Below are 16,883 nucleotides of genomic sequence, written 5' to 3'. Positions count from 1 at the left end.
AATTTTCCCCAGAACATAGTAAATGTGCTGATTTTGTCCAATAATCTACAAGTAGGGATGAGCCAAAATAAACCCGGTTCGGTGCGCACCAGAACATGCGAACAGACAAAAAAATGTGTGTGAACATGCGAACAGACAAAAAAATTTGTGTGAACATGCGAACACCATTAAAGTTCATGGGACATGAACAATGTGTTCATTTTAAAGTCTTATATGCAAGTTATTACCATAAAAAGTATGGGTACTGCCCCAGGAGACATGTATTAATGCAAAAAAAAGTTTTTAAAACAACCATTTATTTCAGGAGCAGTGATTTTAATAATACTTAAAGTGAAACAATAAAAATGAAATATTCTTTTAAATATCATGCCTTGGGGGCTCCTTAGTCTGCCTGTAAAGTAGTGCATTTTCCTCATGTTTATAACAGTACCACAGCACAGCACAGCTCTAAAGGAAAAAATTTCATTTAAAATAGTTTGCAGCTGTAATGTATTGCCGCAACCTGGCAATATACATAAAAAATCATTGAAAAAAACGGTGTGGGTTCCCCCGCCCAGTCCAGTACCAAGCCCTTTGGGCCTGGTATGGATAATAAGGGGAGCTCTAAACTTTTTTTTTTTTTTTTTTTTTTTTTTTTAAATGCCGTGGGGTCCCCTCCAAAATCTATACCAGGCCCTTCAGGTCTGCTATGAATTTTAAGGGGAACCCCATGTCAAAAGGTAAAAAAAAATGCCCCCCCCCCCAAATCCATACCAGACCCTTATCCGAGCATGCAACCTGTCAGGCCACAGGAGGGGGGGGGGGGGTGAGAGAATACCTCTTCCCCAGAACCCTTGCCGGTGGTTGTGGGGGTCTACAGGCCCCCCAAGCACCCTCCCCATGTTGAGGGCATGTGGCCTGGTACAGTTCAAGAGGGGGGGGCGCGCTCTTGTCCCCTCCACTTTTCCTGCGGCATTCCAGGTTGCATGCTTGGATAAGGGTCTGGTAGGGATTTTGGGGGGACCCCCACGCCTTTTTTTTTTTTTTTTTTACATTTTGGTGCGGGGTTCCCCTTGAAATTCATGCCAGACCCTTAGCCACCATTCTTTTAAAAAAAATCTGGCGTGGGGTTCCCCTTAACCACTTCAATACACTGTGTTATATAAACTACACTGCCTGCACTGACTAAATATAGAGTTTACACTGAATATCTAGTCTACACTAAATGCAGAGCATATATACATATACTAGACTGACTGTGTATATGTATGTATGTATGTACGTAAGCAGCAGCCTTATATAGTGTGGGGCATGGACTTGGTCCCTCTGAGCCATGATTGGCTCTCTCAGCATAGCACATTGTTGACCAAAGCAGTCAGGTGCATGCTTTGGCCAATCATCATATAGCAATGTACTGCTATCTCGCAGTGCATTATGGGGCGTTCCGCGGTGCTCGAATTTCCCGCAAACGCCCCATAATATTCACTGAACACCCAAGTCAAACTTTCGTTCGACTCAAACATCAAGCTCGCCCTTATGTACAAGCAAAGTGTTTATTTTTCCCAAAACCATCTTTTAGTACAGCCACTATAGAGATCCCCTCTTAGGAAACACTGCCTTCAATCCAAGATTTAAGCCTCATCCTCCCACCTGCCCCTCAGTTATGGTGTTTCCTCCGGCGTGAAGACACCACTAGGAACCAAAGCCTGATCATCTGGGGAGGCTGACGCTGCATTTTGTACCTGGAAGGAGACAGGGGTCTCTCTATGGTGTTGCTGGGCAGTCCGGTCGGCTAGGGAGCCTGGTTATACCGAGCTTGTCTGCCTCTGCGAGCCCCACCTACCCTTATGGAAGGTGGAAGTCTGGGGAGGTCTGCCTTTGCCTGTGTTTACGGGCGGCGTTAGAGCTGGAGGCCGGAAGGGATGACGGGCAATGTCACTTCCAGTGGGGGCGGGCTTCTTCCCTGCGTCCGCGTATTCCTTTTCCAGACGTGGCAACACAATACAGTGTTTGGAGGCATGTTGTGACCACTCATTCTCGGTGGGACATGTCGGAAGCAGAGACTTCAAGAACAGCCCCAGGAGACAACAGTACCAGCCACTCTAAGGTAAGGAGAACCCTGGGGTGGTGTTCCCTTACCTGGTTTTGGTAGCTCCACCGGTAGTGCCTCCCTGGTGGTCAGGGGGGAAGGGGAGTGCATCTGGGACCCTGGTGGTGGCTGGTCCTGGGGAGGGCACTCCCGGTGGTCCTCTTGTTAGTGCTGGTGACATTTAGTTTATGCTGCCTTCTCTGTCTACTCTTATGTATTTCAGAAAGCCACTAGCAAGTTGCCCCATGGTTCCAAAAAGAAATGTCCTTCATGCAGGGCCTCTATGGGGGAGTCTTGGGCTAAAGCACTTTGTAGTGAGTGTATTGATGGGCTGGTGAGGGAGCAGGCAGCAGAACAGGGTGCGGACCTGGCGGCATCTGGGAGGGAGCTTTCTAACACCTTTCAGTCATTTAAGGTGCTATTTTCCAGATTTCAGTTACCACAGCCCCAGAGTAACCTTCCAACAGCACAACAGAGTTGTTCACCTAGCCCAGTGGATATTGTCCCTGCTTGTGGGGAAAAGCCGGAGCGTTCCAGAGAGGAAGTTGAGGAAGATGCAGACAGTGGCGCTTCAGATTTCCAGGGGGAGTTGGATGGGGAATCCAAAAGGTCCTCGTGGTATAAACTTTCTCTTGATGAAGTGGAGGATCTCATAGGAGCCATTCATACCACTTTAGGTATTCAAGAGGAAAGGAAGGCCTTGTCACGTCATGATCAGGTGTACAAGTGCTTAGAGGAACAGAAGAAGAGGATGTTCCCAGGTTCACGAGGTCCTGATCGATGCCATCAAGAAGGAATGGCAGAATCCCGAGAGGAAACCCTTCTTCGCAAGGGCATTGAAACTGAGGTTTCCTTTTGCGGAAGAGGAGTCACCTAGGCTGGATGCGGCTTTTTCTCAGGTGCCTAGACATACTGATCTGGCCTTTGAGGACATGGGGGTACTGGCAGACCCCATGGATCGAAGGATGGATTCACTCTTGAAAAAAGCTTGGGACTCGTCTCAGGGAAACCTGAAGCCAGCAATGGCAGCCACTGTGGTAACCCGTAATATGGAATATTGGCTAACACAGATTAAGGCACACATTGAAGCAGGAACAGTAAAGGAAACTTTACTGTCTTCTTTTCCTCAAGGGAGTAGCTTATATTGCAGATGCTTCGGCGGAATCTGTCCATATGTCTGCAAGATCCAGAGCCCTGACCAATTCAGCAAGGAGAGCCTTATGGCTGAAAACATGGCAGGGAGATAGTGCATCCAAAATCAAACTTTGTGGGATTCCTCTCACAGGTGATTTGTTGTTTGGACCAGGCTTGGAGGCCGTCCTGGATCGGACGGGCGATTAAAAAAAAGTCCTTTTCCATTAAAAGTAAATATGGGGAGCAGGCTAAAAGAAAGGCTCACCCTCAGAAGAAGTCAGAAGCCCCAAAAACTGAAAGACAGACGAAATCTTGGGGGCTGAAGGGCAAAGGGCATGGGGGGGCAATTTTTTGCTTTCCTGAACAGCCCAAAAAGACCCAATGACAGGGTCACGGTGGGAGGAAGGTTGGGGGCTTTCCTCCCACAATGGAAAATGATCACCTCCAATCAGTTTGTGCTGGGGATCATAAGAAGGGGTTATCGGTTGGAGTTTTGAGATCCTCCCCCACTCAGACTTCTTGTCACGAGATGCCAAAGTGCGCAGAAAAATCTTGTGCTCTTCTGTCCTCACTACAAGAGTTGGAAGAACAGGAGGTGGTGGTACGGGTCCCAGCCAGAAAGACAGGCAGAGGCTTCTATTCCCATATCTTTGTGGTCCGCAAGCCTTCGGGAAAGATCAGGCTCATCCTGAATCTAAAGCCTCTGAATGTCTGTCACCTACAGGAGATTCTGGATGGAGTGAAGGCACTTCTTCCACCAAACTGTTTCATGGCATCGATCGATTTCAAAGATGCATATCTGCACTTTCCCATCACAGAGAGCCACTAGAAATTTCTCAGGCTGCCAGTAAAAACGGTGGAAGGGGTACTTCATCTCCAATTCAAAGCCCTTCCCTTTGGTCTGTCCTCTTCTCTCCGTATCTTCACCAAGGTTATGGTACAGGTACTGGCGTTCCTGTGGCTCAAGGGCATCTTGATAGTCGCATATCTAGACGACCTTCTCCTGTTTGCACCTTCTCCGGAGCAGTTGGCTCAGGATCTTCGGCTAACAAGAGACATCCTGGAAAACCTGGGTTGTTTCTTGAATCTGGAAAAATCCAATTTAGTTCTGTTCCAAAGAGTCACCTTTCTGGGCTACGTGTTGGATTCAACAGAGCAAAGGGTCTTCCTTCCCTTGGAGAAAATTCAGAAGATAGACAGAGCAATGTTGCTTCTCCAGGGCAGCTGTCAGGTCTCAGTAAGAGGGGTTACGTCGGCCCTGGGCTTACTGACATCCACGCTTCTGGCAGTGCAGTGGGCGGGGTTATGTTTTCGTCCTCTGCAACGGTTCATTTTGAAGGCCTGGGGCCACAGTCAGGGGTCTTTGGATTCAATGATTTCGGTTCCGTCCCAGGTCAAGAGGTCCCTCTGGTGGTGGAGAAAGGGGGCAAATCTGTCACAGGGCCTGGAGTGGGTCTTACCGGTGTCCAGAACCGTCACATCAATGCGAGTGGCTCAGGCTGGGGAGCGCACCTAGATTCCCGGATGGTACAGGGTACCTGTACATGGAAGATAGAAGCAATGAAGTCCTCGAATTGTAGGGAACTGAGAGCAGTAGATCTGGCACTCAGAACCTTTCCGGGGGAACTTCAGGGACAACACGTGAGAGTCCAGTCAGACAACTCCTCAGTGGTGGCCTATGTCAACAGACAAGGGGGCACCAGAAGCGGAACCCTTTGGGTTCTGGCAGAATCCATCCTCAGATGGGCCGAGACCAATGTACTGTCTCTCTCGGCGATACATTTGAAATGGGAACAGAATCGGGTAGCGGACTTCCTCAGCAGGAAAACTCTAAGGGAAGGCATCTGGATGTTGAAGCAGGGGATCTTCAAAATGATCGCCCGAAGGTGGGGGGTCCCATCTGTGGACCTTTTTGCATCAAGGGAAAACACAAAAGCACATCTCTTCTTTTCCCTAAGCAGGTGGGACGGGGCATTAGGAGTGGATGCACTGGCTCAGAGCTGGGGGTTCTCCAGGTGCTATGCCTTCCCCCTTACTGTGCTGATTCCTGCAGTTTTAAGGAAATTTCAGGTGGAGGGCATAACTCTCATTCTGATCGCCCCACACTGGCCCAGGAGGCCGTGGTTCTCCATTCTGAAGGGTTTGGCTTTAGAACCCTCCTGGATGCTTCCAGTCCAGGAGGATCTTCTTTTGCAAGTGCCAATCTGTTGTCCTCAGGTAGAATGGTGGAACCTTGCAGCATGGCTTCTGAGGAAGTTACTGAAGGGCATGGGGTTCTCTGATCACTTAGTAGCCACTCTTCTGGAAGTGTTTCAATAGTTGGTGCTTAGAAAGCTCCTTCGATGTACACAGCTCTGTAGCAGTGTTGGAATTTCTGCAGGCAGGGGCAGATAAAGGCCTAGCCTTTAGTACACTGAAAGTACAGGTATCCGCTTTAAGTGTTTTTCTAGAAAAACAACTAGCGACCGATCCATGGATAGGGAGGTTTTTTAAAGCCTTGAGTAGACAGAGGCCAGTCAAACTCTCCCCCTTTCCTGTGTTGGATCTTTCTTTAGTCTTACAGGCACTCACAGGGGAACCCTTTGAGCCATTGGGAGCCTGCATGTTAAGATTGATCACCCTCAAAACAGTATTTTTAGGCGTGGCCGGAAGTTGAAGAGGACGGACGTGTTCAGCGAGAGCCCCGCTGCGGCCTAATAGCATCCACCACAATCCGGACTCCTGGCGCCGCTGGTCGGGCTCTCCTCCGTCCGCAAGACCTGCTGGAGCTGCCCGCTGTCATTCGGGGGCCTTTTGGTGCGTCTCCGGGCGGTCCACGAGCTCCGGTCCGTCCCGGGGCTGCCGCCCACGTGAGAGGTGCTCCGCCGCCATCTTGCGGCCTACCTCGATCCCGGAGCGTCTGGACATCCATCGGCTCTAAAGGGGGTCCTCTTCCTCATCATCCGCGCAACGGTGCATCCCTGCCCTGGTCCGGAGGGCCGAGCGTGGCGGAGTGTGAACGCCTGGAGGTTTGGGGCCTGGTGATCCACAGCACTAGACGGCGGCCACCTTGGTACACCCGGAGCAGGCCGCAGCCCTCCGTCCACACGTCTGGTGCCTGCATCTGCCGCAGGTGAGACACCCCTTCTGGATTCCGCTCTCTCGAGCGACGTGGGACTGCTTTGGAGCTAGTGGGGGCATCCCCAGCCCCTCCGGCAATAATTAGCCCTCGGATAGATCGGTTTGGAGACAGGAGCTGTTTGGGCCTACTGAGTCTTTCCTGCCACCGCTTTTCACCACTTCCTGGACATTACCTCAAGTTTTCATCTCCAGTGATTGCGGTTCGCAGGGATCCTTCCCTCGACAATTGCTCCATTTCCCCCTGGACTCGCAGTGAGTACGACACGGCCTCCCCCCCCCCCCTGTTGCTGGCTGCTACCAGGTGCCCTGACCCCTCCATTGACTGTTTGTTCTGGGGGGTGCCCCCTTTTACTTATCACATTGGAACTGTTTACTACCGGGCTTCTACATCAGTCTGAGGCACAGCAGCCCCCAGCAAGCCTACGGACTGGCTTTTGACACTGCGCTAGCTGCTTCTGCTTCAATGCACCACCTCCTTTCACAGTAGCAGCGCACGCAACTAATCTCCAAATGTATTTTTGAGACCCCAGATTAGCTCCGTTCGGGACTTCAGCCTATCTCTGAGGTATACTTGCACCAAGTTTCACCCCCTCATTCTTTTTTTCTTACCTCATCTCCTAACCCGCAGAGCCTTGGTGTATGCCGGCTAAAAAAAAGAAGGCACGGAGCACCGCCCAAAAGACTCTCACACAATACCTTCTACGCTCTCAAGAACAATCTAGCATGGAGCGTGAGGGGTCAGTTGGGGGGCGCCTCTCCCCCGACCCAGCCTCCCCGCCTCGCTTATTGGGTCCGACTTCACCTGCTCCTTTGTTGGATAGAAGAATTCCCAGTGCCCTCTCAAAGGCAGACCTAGAGGACAGTCTGGAATCCATGTACAATAGATTGGCTTCCAAGTTTCAATCAGAACTTCAGAAGACTTCTCATGCACTTTCACAGGAAATCTCGGCCCTGGGCGCAAGGACTGAGAGGCTAGAGACTAAACATGACGAGTTGGCGATAGCTCATAATGACCTCAGCCGAGAACATGAAACCCTATCCTCCACGGTCCAGCTTCTGCAGTCTCAAATAGAAGACCTCGATAACAGAAATAGACGCAATAATCTGCGCATCCGTGGCATCCCGTAGTCCGAATCTGAGCTCATTCCGGTAGTGATCAGGTTGTTTAAATCCTTGCTCCCTGACCATGAAGCCAATATGTTTAAATGTGATCGGATACATAGGGCTTTGCGCCCCAAACCCCCGGAGGATAAACCTCCCAGGGATGTCATTCTCTGCATGAAGGACTTTCTGGTCAAAGAGGAAATTTTGAGAGCAGCTCGTAACAAACAGAGGATCACTCTCGATGACAAAGTTATCCAAATTTTCCCAGATATCGCACCGGCGACTTTGGAGCGGAGAAGGAACCTAAAGGAGATAACCACAGTCTTGCAATCAGCCCGCATCAGGTACCGATGGGGGTTCCCGTTTCGTCTTGTGATTCCACATAACGGCTCGACCTACTCTGCCACTTCGGTCCTGGAGGGTCAGGAGATCCTGGTGAAGCTAGGACTTCTGGATGCCTCGACGATTCGCAGACTGCCCTCCACTCCCAGAGCTACACCTATTTGGCAAACTCCCCCGACCAGAAGGGACAGGCGTAGAATCAGATATGGTGCTGATGATCGGGTGGAAGATAGTCCTTGATGATGCTGTTTTTCTCTCCTTCATCTGAAGTCTCAGACTGCGGTTTGCTATAGTTCCCAATGGCTGTTTATAAGCTGCTCTTGTTTACATTGTTGAGGGTAGAGTGTGTTCAGGTTTCTGGTTTTATACTGTTTTCCCCCTCGTGTCTCCCGCTTGCTCCGCGCCTCCGTCCTTTCGAGGGGCGGTGGAGCTTGCTGGAGAGAGGGGCTATGTGTTTTCCAGGTTTTCCTACCCAAACCACAAGCCATTTACAAGTCCCTTGGAGCTGTTGTATGGCTCCCCTTTCCAGTGGTTGGTTGCTTCTCTGGTGGGTGCCCCCTACCATTGCGCAACCCTACTGGTCACGAGACCTTGTTGTCTCGGTATTTGACGGTTATTTTGGTGTGGCTATGTTTTCCCACACGCTACCACGCTTAGCATTAATGTGGTGCCCCAGGCCTTTATCAGGCTCTGGGCCTTTTCTCTCTGATGTTTACTTTCTTTTTTTATGTTTTTTGGTTTTCTCCCTTCTAGGTCGATCATTGTCCTTGTTCTATGCTCTTTCAATCACTCAGGCTCCTTTTGTGCTCAGGATTAGTGTTCTCATGCTACACTTGTTGTTATTGCACCTTATCTTATTTTTCTGTTACCCTGCTGATGATATGAGGGTCCCCCTGTTTTTCTGGCACCTGTTGGACGAGTATTCCCTGAGAGTTTCCCTTTCCCCCCTTGCCACCATATTTGATCTCTTCACTATAGTTGTTATTTTTTATTTTCCATGGCAATAACATGTGTCTCCCACAATGTCAAGGGATTTAATTCACCTTCCAAAAGGCGTAAAGCCTTCTCCTTTTATAAAAGCCTTGGAGCTAAAATCCTTCTACTCCAAGAAACACATTTCTCCCGCTCCTCTCACCCTAAATTTTTCCATAAGGACTTTCCTCAAGCCTTCTACTCGCTCCACTCGTCCAAGACCAGGGGGGCCGCCATACTCCTCCACTCCTCCCTCCCGATGGAGGTTAAGCATATATTTAGAGACCCCGAGAGTCGCTATGTTATTGTTCAGGGTATTGTCCACAACAGAGAACTTACTATTGCCAGTATTTACGCACCCAATGAGGGCTCGGCTACTTTCTTTGGGTCATTTTTTGAGAAAATTGCTCAATACCACTCTCCCCACTTGATCATAGTTGGCGATTTTAATTCAGTTGCCAACGCCACTCTAGACCGTTCGTCGACACCAACCACTTCTAGAGCTTTCCCGAAGTCGCTCTCTAGAGGCCTACGTGACCTGCAACTCACTGACACCTGGAGAGCCCACAACATAGGTTGCAGGGAGTACACTTTCTTCTCCCACCCGCATAACAGTTATGCGAGGTTGGACTACATATACTCCACCCCAATTATTCTTGCTAACTCTGTAGAAGCCTCCATCCACCCCTGTGTTTGGTCCGATCATCAGGCTATTTCCTTTACTACGGGGTTCATTAGGCTCGCTCCCACGCCTCACTCCTGGAGATTGAATGAATCCCTTCTCTCGGACTCAGGGGTGGAAGCCCAGGTAGCTCAGTCTCTGGAAGAGTATTTTTCCTTGAATGCTCGCCCGGATATGCAGCCCTCTACTCTCTGGATGGCGCATAAAGCCGTCATCAGAGGACGACTTATCAGTCTTTCCGCAGCCCGAAATAGATCCAATAGACTTAGGATAGTGGAATTAACCAGAGAATTAGATCACTTATACAAAGACTCATCCTCATTGCACTTGGACTCTACCAGGCGTTCCATAGACCAGAAGCGCCTGGAACTTGACTCCTTGTTGTCCTCCAAGGTTGAGAAGACGCTACGCTGGGCCAAGGCTCGCAGTTTGTTATTCAACAACTCCGCATCGACCTTGTTTGCTAGGAAGTTGTCTAACACACTTCGCCCGCCTCATGTCTACCGGCTATCTAATAGTGAGGGTTTTGTATCGTCACATCCCAAGGAGGTTCTCACGATCTTTGAGCAATTCTATTCTAAACTCCTAGAAGCCCCCCGCACCTTTCCTTCTCTCGATGACCTGTCCTGGTTACAGGACATCCCTCTTCCGACGCTCTCCCCCTCACAAATGGAGGCGCTGAATGCCCCCATTACGGTCCCAGAAATCTTAGGGGTTCTCAAGTCACTAAAATTGGGTTCGGCCCCGGGTCCGGACGGCTTTTCGGCTCTCTATTACAAAAAATTCTCCACGATTTTAGCCCCCAGAATGATGCAACTCTTCAACTCGATTCTATTAGGAGATAGCTTCCCGGAGGAAATGCTGTTAGCTAACATGTCACTGATCCCTAAACCCAATAAAAATCATAATCTACCTCAAAATTTTAGGCCAATCTCGGTTATAAATAACGATATCAAAGTTTTTAGCAGAATCTTAGCTGACAGACTGGCAAAATTTATCCCTTCCCTGATTTCCCCCTTCCAATCTGGGTTTATTCCACATCGCTTTATCACAGACAATATCCGCCTAGCCTCAAACGTTATTCAAGATGCCAACCTGTTCTCCCGTAGGCTCCTCCTGTTGAGTTTAGACATACAGAAGGCGTTTGACAGTGTTACATGGAACTACTTAGACACACTTTTGCCTCTTATGGGCTTTCGGGGTAGCTTTCTGGCAGGATTCCAGGCCCTCTACAACAATCCTATGACTCGCATTAAGTTGCCTGGCTGTAGCTCAGAATTCTTCCCCATAGGTAAAGGCACTAGACAGGGATGCCCCCTTTCCCCTTTAATCTTTGCTTTAGCCCTAGAACCCCTTGCTATTGCCCTCCTGAGACATCCTGATATTACTGGTTACACTAAGGGAACCGAAATGTACAAATTTTGCATGTACGCCGATGATGTTTTGATGTTTATTACTAACCCTCATGTCTCCCTTCCCAATCTTTTTTTGACACTGTCTCACTTTGCGAAAGTCTCTGGCCTTTCCATTAATGTTTCTAAATCTGTAGCCCTCCCTATAGGCTTTACCCCCAATGATTTGGCCCTTATTAAACAAAACTACTCATTTACTTGGGCTGCCTCCCACATTCCTTACTTGGGTGTTGGACTGCCCGGGAATTTCGGGGACCTCTTTGGGGTCAATTATCCCCCATTGATTAGCAAACTTAAAAACACCCTAAAAAGCTGTCTCTCTTTACGTATCCCCTTTATAGGACGAATCACTGCCCTCAAAATGGTCATCCTTCCCAGGTTGCTATATTTATTTCGCTCTCTACCGGTTAGGCTCTCCAAGTGTTTTCTCCTTGACCTTCAGTCCCATTTCAATAGGTTCATTTGGAACAATAGATCTCCCAGGTTTGCGAGGGGGGTACTCTACAGATCTATGAAAAGTGGTGGTTTGGGGGTACCTCAAGTTTGGTTGTACTACCTTTCCTGCAGATTCACTCAGCAAGCACAGTGGTCGATCCCTAATTCTAGAGTCCCCTGGGTGAGGTTTGAGAGTGACTCGATCACTCCATTCTATCTCCCCGGCCTTATGTGGTCAACTAATCGTCCCCTCTTGACTTTAACCACCCGTAATACTATAGTGGCGGATAGCCTCCTACTGTGGCACCGCTTTAAGCAGAAATACGACCTCACCCTGGGTCGCTCTATGGGTGCTTCCTTCCTGGGTGACCCTAGGTTCCCCCTAGCTTATCTCCATCCTGTATCTTTTGGTATGTGGGTCCGTTGTGGGCTTACCCAGTTGAAGGACTTTGTGACGGGCTCTGGCTTTGTTCCTTTTTCGACTCTGCAGACCCAGCACCAACTCCCGGACTCTGAACGTTATAGATACCTGCAGATCCGCCACTTCTTTCTCTCCCGGTATGGACTCCGCCCCCAGGCACAGCTCACTATCTTTGAAGACGTATGTTTTAATTTCCCACGCCAAAAAGGACTGATCTCTCTGATATATAGGGCCCTGGAGGGACATTCGGAGTGTCAGTCCCTGCGATACAGAGCGCGTTGGGAGGAGGAGTTGGCCCTGGAGACGGGAGTGGTGGATTGGGAGGAGGGTTGGAACAATATGCGCAAATGCACCAGATCCCTAACTGTTAGAGAGACGGCCATCAAAGTTCTCACCAGGTGGTACTACACCCCGGTACGTTTGCACCAGATTTATCCCCTTACATCCCCCAACTGTTTTAGAGGATGCAATCACCCTGGCACCTTTGTTCACATTTTTTGGGACTGTGATTTAATTCGCCCTGTCTGGCAGGAGGTCTTGAGACTGATGGATGGGTTCGCTGGCCGAACACTGTCCCTCTCTTATCACCACTGTCTTCTCTTCCAGACCCCCCCTGATACTCCTAAACACTTTGTAAGGTTAGTGCACTCTATTTGTGTCGCTGTACTGTGGACTATTGCACTTCATTGGAAGTCCCCGTCTATACCATTAGCACAGGTTCTCTCACGTATTGACCAGGTAATGCTGTCTGAAAAGATCTTTCACACTCTGCATGACACTGAACACATTTATGACCTTAAGTGGAACCCATGGTTCCTATTTCGTTTACTGAAGTGATCGCACCTTAGGTTTTTCATTTTGCTTCTCTTTTCTGTTTGCATTCTTTCCTCTTTTTCCTTTGTTTCTCTCTGTTTTCTTTTCCCTCTCTCTCTGTCATAATCTTTCTTTTGTATTTTGGTTATGATGGTCAGCTCATTTAACATGTCATTCTCTTTATTTTTATGACCTGTTGTTGGATGTAAGACCCATACAATTAGTTATCAGTGGTTTGTCCTGCAGGGTTCTGCTATTTGGTTATCACCTTTTTGTAACCTTGTCATCCAACTTCTTATGCCAATGTTGGAATATGAATCTTTTTGCTGACTTTGTATTTCTGTTAATAGCTTTAATAAAACCTTTTTTGAAAACAAAAAAAAACTGTATTTTTAGTGGCTATCACTACGGCAAGGAGAATGAGTGAACTCGAAGCCCTCTCGATGAGGGCACATTTTTTTCAGGTTTTCCCAGACCGTGTAGTATTTAAAACAGATTCTGCATTTTTGCCAAAAGTAGCCTCTAAGTTTCATAGAGGTTCAGGAAATAGTTTCACCTACTTTTTGGTAAAATCCTGTGAGGGAACAGGAACATATGTTTCATAATTTGGACGTTAGAAGGTGCGTCCTGCAATATTTAGAGAGTACAAGTCAGTTTAGGAAGTCTGACTCTTTTTTGTGTTGTTCTTATGGGCCAAGAAAGGATCCAGAGCCTCTAGGCGTACAATTGCCAGGTGGTTGAGGATGGCTATTAGTCAGGCTTATGAGAGAAGGGGGTGGAGCCCCCAGTGGAATTAAGGCACACTCTACCAGGTCAGTGGCGACTTCTCAAGCAGAGTGGACTGGTGCCTCTCCTGAGCAGATTTGTAGGGCTGCAACGTGGTCCAGTTTTTCTACGTTTGTGAAGCACTGCAGATTGGACCTGCTGTCTGCTAAGGGCCAAGCCTTTGGTCATAAGGTGCTGCAGGCGCTAGTCCCACCCTAAGGTAAGGTGCTCGCTTATACTTTCTATGGTGGCTGTCCTGAAAGACGGTTTTGGGAAAAACTGAGTTACTTACTGGTAACATCCTTTTCCAGGAGTCTTTCAAGACAGCACCGGTACCCACCCAGATTTAAACTACTTTCGAAGAACTCATCGCATGAGACCGTCGAGTAAGACAAAATGCTTGGTTTGATGTGTTCTTGTGTCACCCCAGTTGGCCAGAGGTACTCGTGAAGAACTGAGGGGCTGGCGGGAGGATGAGGCTTAAATCTTGGATTGAAGGAGGTGTTTCCTAAAAGGGGAGGAGCCAGAATCTCTCTATGGTGGCTGTGCTGAAAGACTGCTGGAAAAGGATGTTACCGGTAAGTAACTCCGTTTTTTTTTTCTTTGCACCTGATTGGTGGGTATTCTTTACAAAGTGAGGCTTTGCCACAGAATGGAATTGATGAAAAGCCTATGACAGTTAGCCAAGGGACATTGTTAAAAACAACCCAGCCTGTGCAATCTTCTAGTGGTCAAACCCAAAATGAGAGAGGGGAAACATGGAGGTAGCATAAATACTTATTTACAACAAAAAGGGAGTCTGTTCTGGGGCATGGCCAGCTGTAACGGTCCACACAGGGAGAGCTGCCCATTAAATCATAACTCTTGACCTGCATACTTATTCCAGGACAGTGACTTTCTAGGTAGACAAACTGGCAATGAGGTTAATGACTGGACATAAGCACCTTTTATATCTGCCTTTATGCTTTGTCTTCAAAGCTTAAAGTGTTACTAAACCCACAACAGTAAAATCAGTCTGTATATGCAGTAAAGCATGCTTGTTATACTCACTGTGGAACCAAATGGGTTAATCCGGCACATTGTATAAAAAAGGCTGCTTGATCCTGTCTTCTCTGATCACCCCCTTCTTCTACAGTACCCAATCCATCTTCTAATGGAACAGAGCCTTGGGGGCACTCTGCACATGCTCAGTTTGGTGTGTATTGCTATTTTCTCCTGCAGGCTGCATGTAATCAGCACAGAGCCAATCAGCACTGTCCAGACAAAGGGACAGGAGTCCTGCAGCCTCATAGGACAGATTTGAATGAAAACTCCTCCTACAAGCTTTAACCAGACACTCATAGAAAAAACAAGACTTATATTTACTTAAATAATTGCATTTCCATGTCTGTGTACTGTGGGGGACCAGATATAGTGAATGGGTGTCCTGGATTTAATAGCACTTAAGTCCAAGTAGATATGGAAAAAACCACCACTGAGTGCATTTAAATATTTATTTAAAGACTAATTGTAGTTTCCCCATAAGCTATATAAATAAAGTTATCCCAGATACAAAAATAAGCCTTAGGACCCCTTTGACTCATAATGTTAGTTTTTGACAGACTCTTTTTGCTCAGTGGGGATCGCTCCATTGATCCCTCCTGAGCCGGCGGATGACCAGTCCGTCTCTGCTCACTGTGCAGAGACAGACCTGTCAGATCTCCGCTCTCTGCTTTGGGGATCGGATGAAAATGGATCTGCCTGTCTGTTTTCATCCAATACGCCAGGCAGATGAGAAATAGGGTTTCCATCCATCTAAATTTAGCGGATTGGAGGAGGAGCGTGGCGGATGTCAGCAGACATGTCACCGCTGACATCCGTTGCTCCATAGAACTGTATGGAGCGTCCGTTCAGGTCCACCGACCTGAACGGTCCGCATGTGTGAAAGGGGCCTTAATTTGCTTACTTTATTTTTTTGTTTTCTCAGCCTCAACTTAAAAGACCTATCTCCAACAGGTTATGCACCTAAAAAAATCCAACACTTTGGGCCTAATTTACTAAAACTGGAGTGAAAAATCTGGTTGCAGCTATACATAGAAAGCAATCATTTTTTTTTTTTTTCAAATAAGACAGTGTTGAATACAAAGCTGAATTGGACAGAAGTCCTGCCATATAGCACACTTGGATAAGAATGAATCCATTTTTCATGAATGCTGATTTTTCAATGTTTCTGAAATCCTGTTTGGAAATGTTCTTTTACAATATGTCACTTTTTGCTAATACTTGGTATTGATTCAAGTGCTAAGGACTTGTAAAGTTCTATGTATCGCTGTGCCTTTTTTGTACTTAAGGCACCATGCTATATTAGGAGAGCGGAGAGACAGAGTCTTTTATCTTTAAACACCCGTCTTTCAGACAGTATTTCTTTGTGGGGAAGCTTTAGAAAGTGTTGAGTTTATACAGAAGGTGCTGTTCACAGCTTTGAAGATATTTGATATGCAGAACATCTATTATCTGCTCTGAGATAAGCCCAAAGCTGTGAATCACACTTGGCGAGTGTGAACGTGAACTGTAAAGTCAGGTCTCCTGAAATGTAATTTTATTTTTATGCATTTTAACAGTCAAATCATTCCTAGTATTATAAGCATAGTATAGCGCCACAGCACACATGGCCAGATCCCTCTGCCTACCATTCTACATCAGTGATGTGTTTGGCATGCCCTTTTTATTTTATTTTTATAGCCCCCCTCATCGTCCAAAGATTTGAATGTGCCAGTGGTGGAACTACCAGGTTTGCAAGTGTGACCAGGCCCTGGCATTCCGCCATTGTCGGGGGGGGGGGGGGGGTGCTCTGCAGGGTTGTTTGCTGCAGGGCTCTGAGCCGAGAGTGTCTCTCTCACACAGCCCAAAGCCTGCACTAATAGTTCCTATTCCCACACACAGATGGGAGAGGAGAGAGCTGATCTGCTCCTTCTCCTCCCACCCCTCTCCTCTGTTCACAGCAGAAAGTGTGAATGATCAAATACAGCTGCTTAGCGCTTACACTTTCCACAGTGCACACAGGAGGAGAGGGGCAGGAGGGCAAGGAGCAGATTAGCTGTCTTCTCTCTCATCCGTGCGAGGGAGGGGGAACTGTCAGTGCAGGCTCTAAGCTGTATGAGAGATGCTCTAAGCTCAGAGTCCTGGCAAGGAGGCTGCACTGATGGGCACTGATAGGCAGCACTGATGGGTGGAACTGATGGGCATTAATGAGCACTGATAGGTAGCACTGATGGGTTTTGATGAGCACTAATAGGCAGCATTGATGAGTGCTGATGAGCACTGATAGGTGAAACTGATGGGCGCTGATAGGGGGCAATGATGAGCACGAATAGGCTGCACTGATAGGGGAAAATCCTATAAACAATGTACTGACAGTCTTGCCAATTATTGGCTCTCCTTTCCTCACACAGACACAGCGTGAGAGGAAAGGACTGCCGATAACCGGCAAGTCTGTTTGTGATCATGTGATTTCGGATACCCTCCAAAAATTGGAAGCCCAGGGCTATTATGGAAGGGAAGGGGGGTTAGGGGGGCCCTTCATGGTTTCTTGCATCAGGGCCTGCTGGTTCTAGTTACGCCTCTGGAATATACCGT

The 16,883-nt window shown here is 47.9% G+C and overlaps 1 protein-coding gene across 3 annotated transcripts in view; it reads left to right on the top strand.

Annotated features, from left to right (window-relative positions):
• ACSS3 (acyl-CoA synthetase short chain family member 3) overlaps window positions 1-16,883 on the top strand; it is a 230,386-nt gene that overhangs the window by 166,556 nt on the left and 46,947 nt on the right. The window lies entirely within an intron of this gene.

Source organism: Lithobates pipiens, unplaced genomic scaffold (genome assembly GCF_037356315.1).
Source record: "Lithobates pipiens isolate NorthernLeopardFrog02 unplaced genomic scaffold, aLitPip1_a1.2 Scaffold_8, whole genome shotgun sequence".
Classification (NCBI taxonomy): domain Eukaryota; kingdom Metazoa; phylum Chordata; class Amphibia; order Anura; family Ranidae; genus Lithobates; species Lithobates pipiens.
The sequence above is the reverse complement of the archived record's forward strand: the minus strand, read 5'-3'. Positions and strand labels throughout refer to the sequence as shown.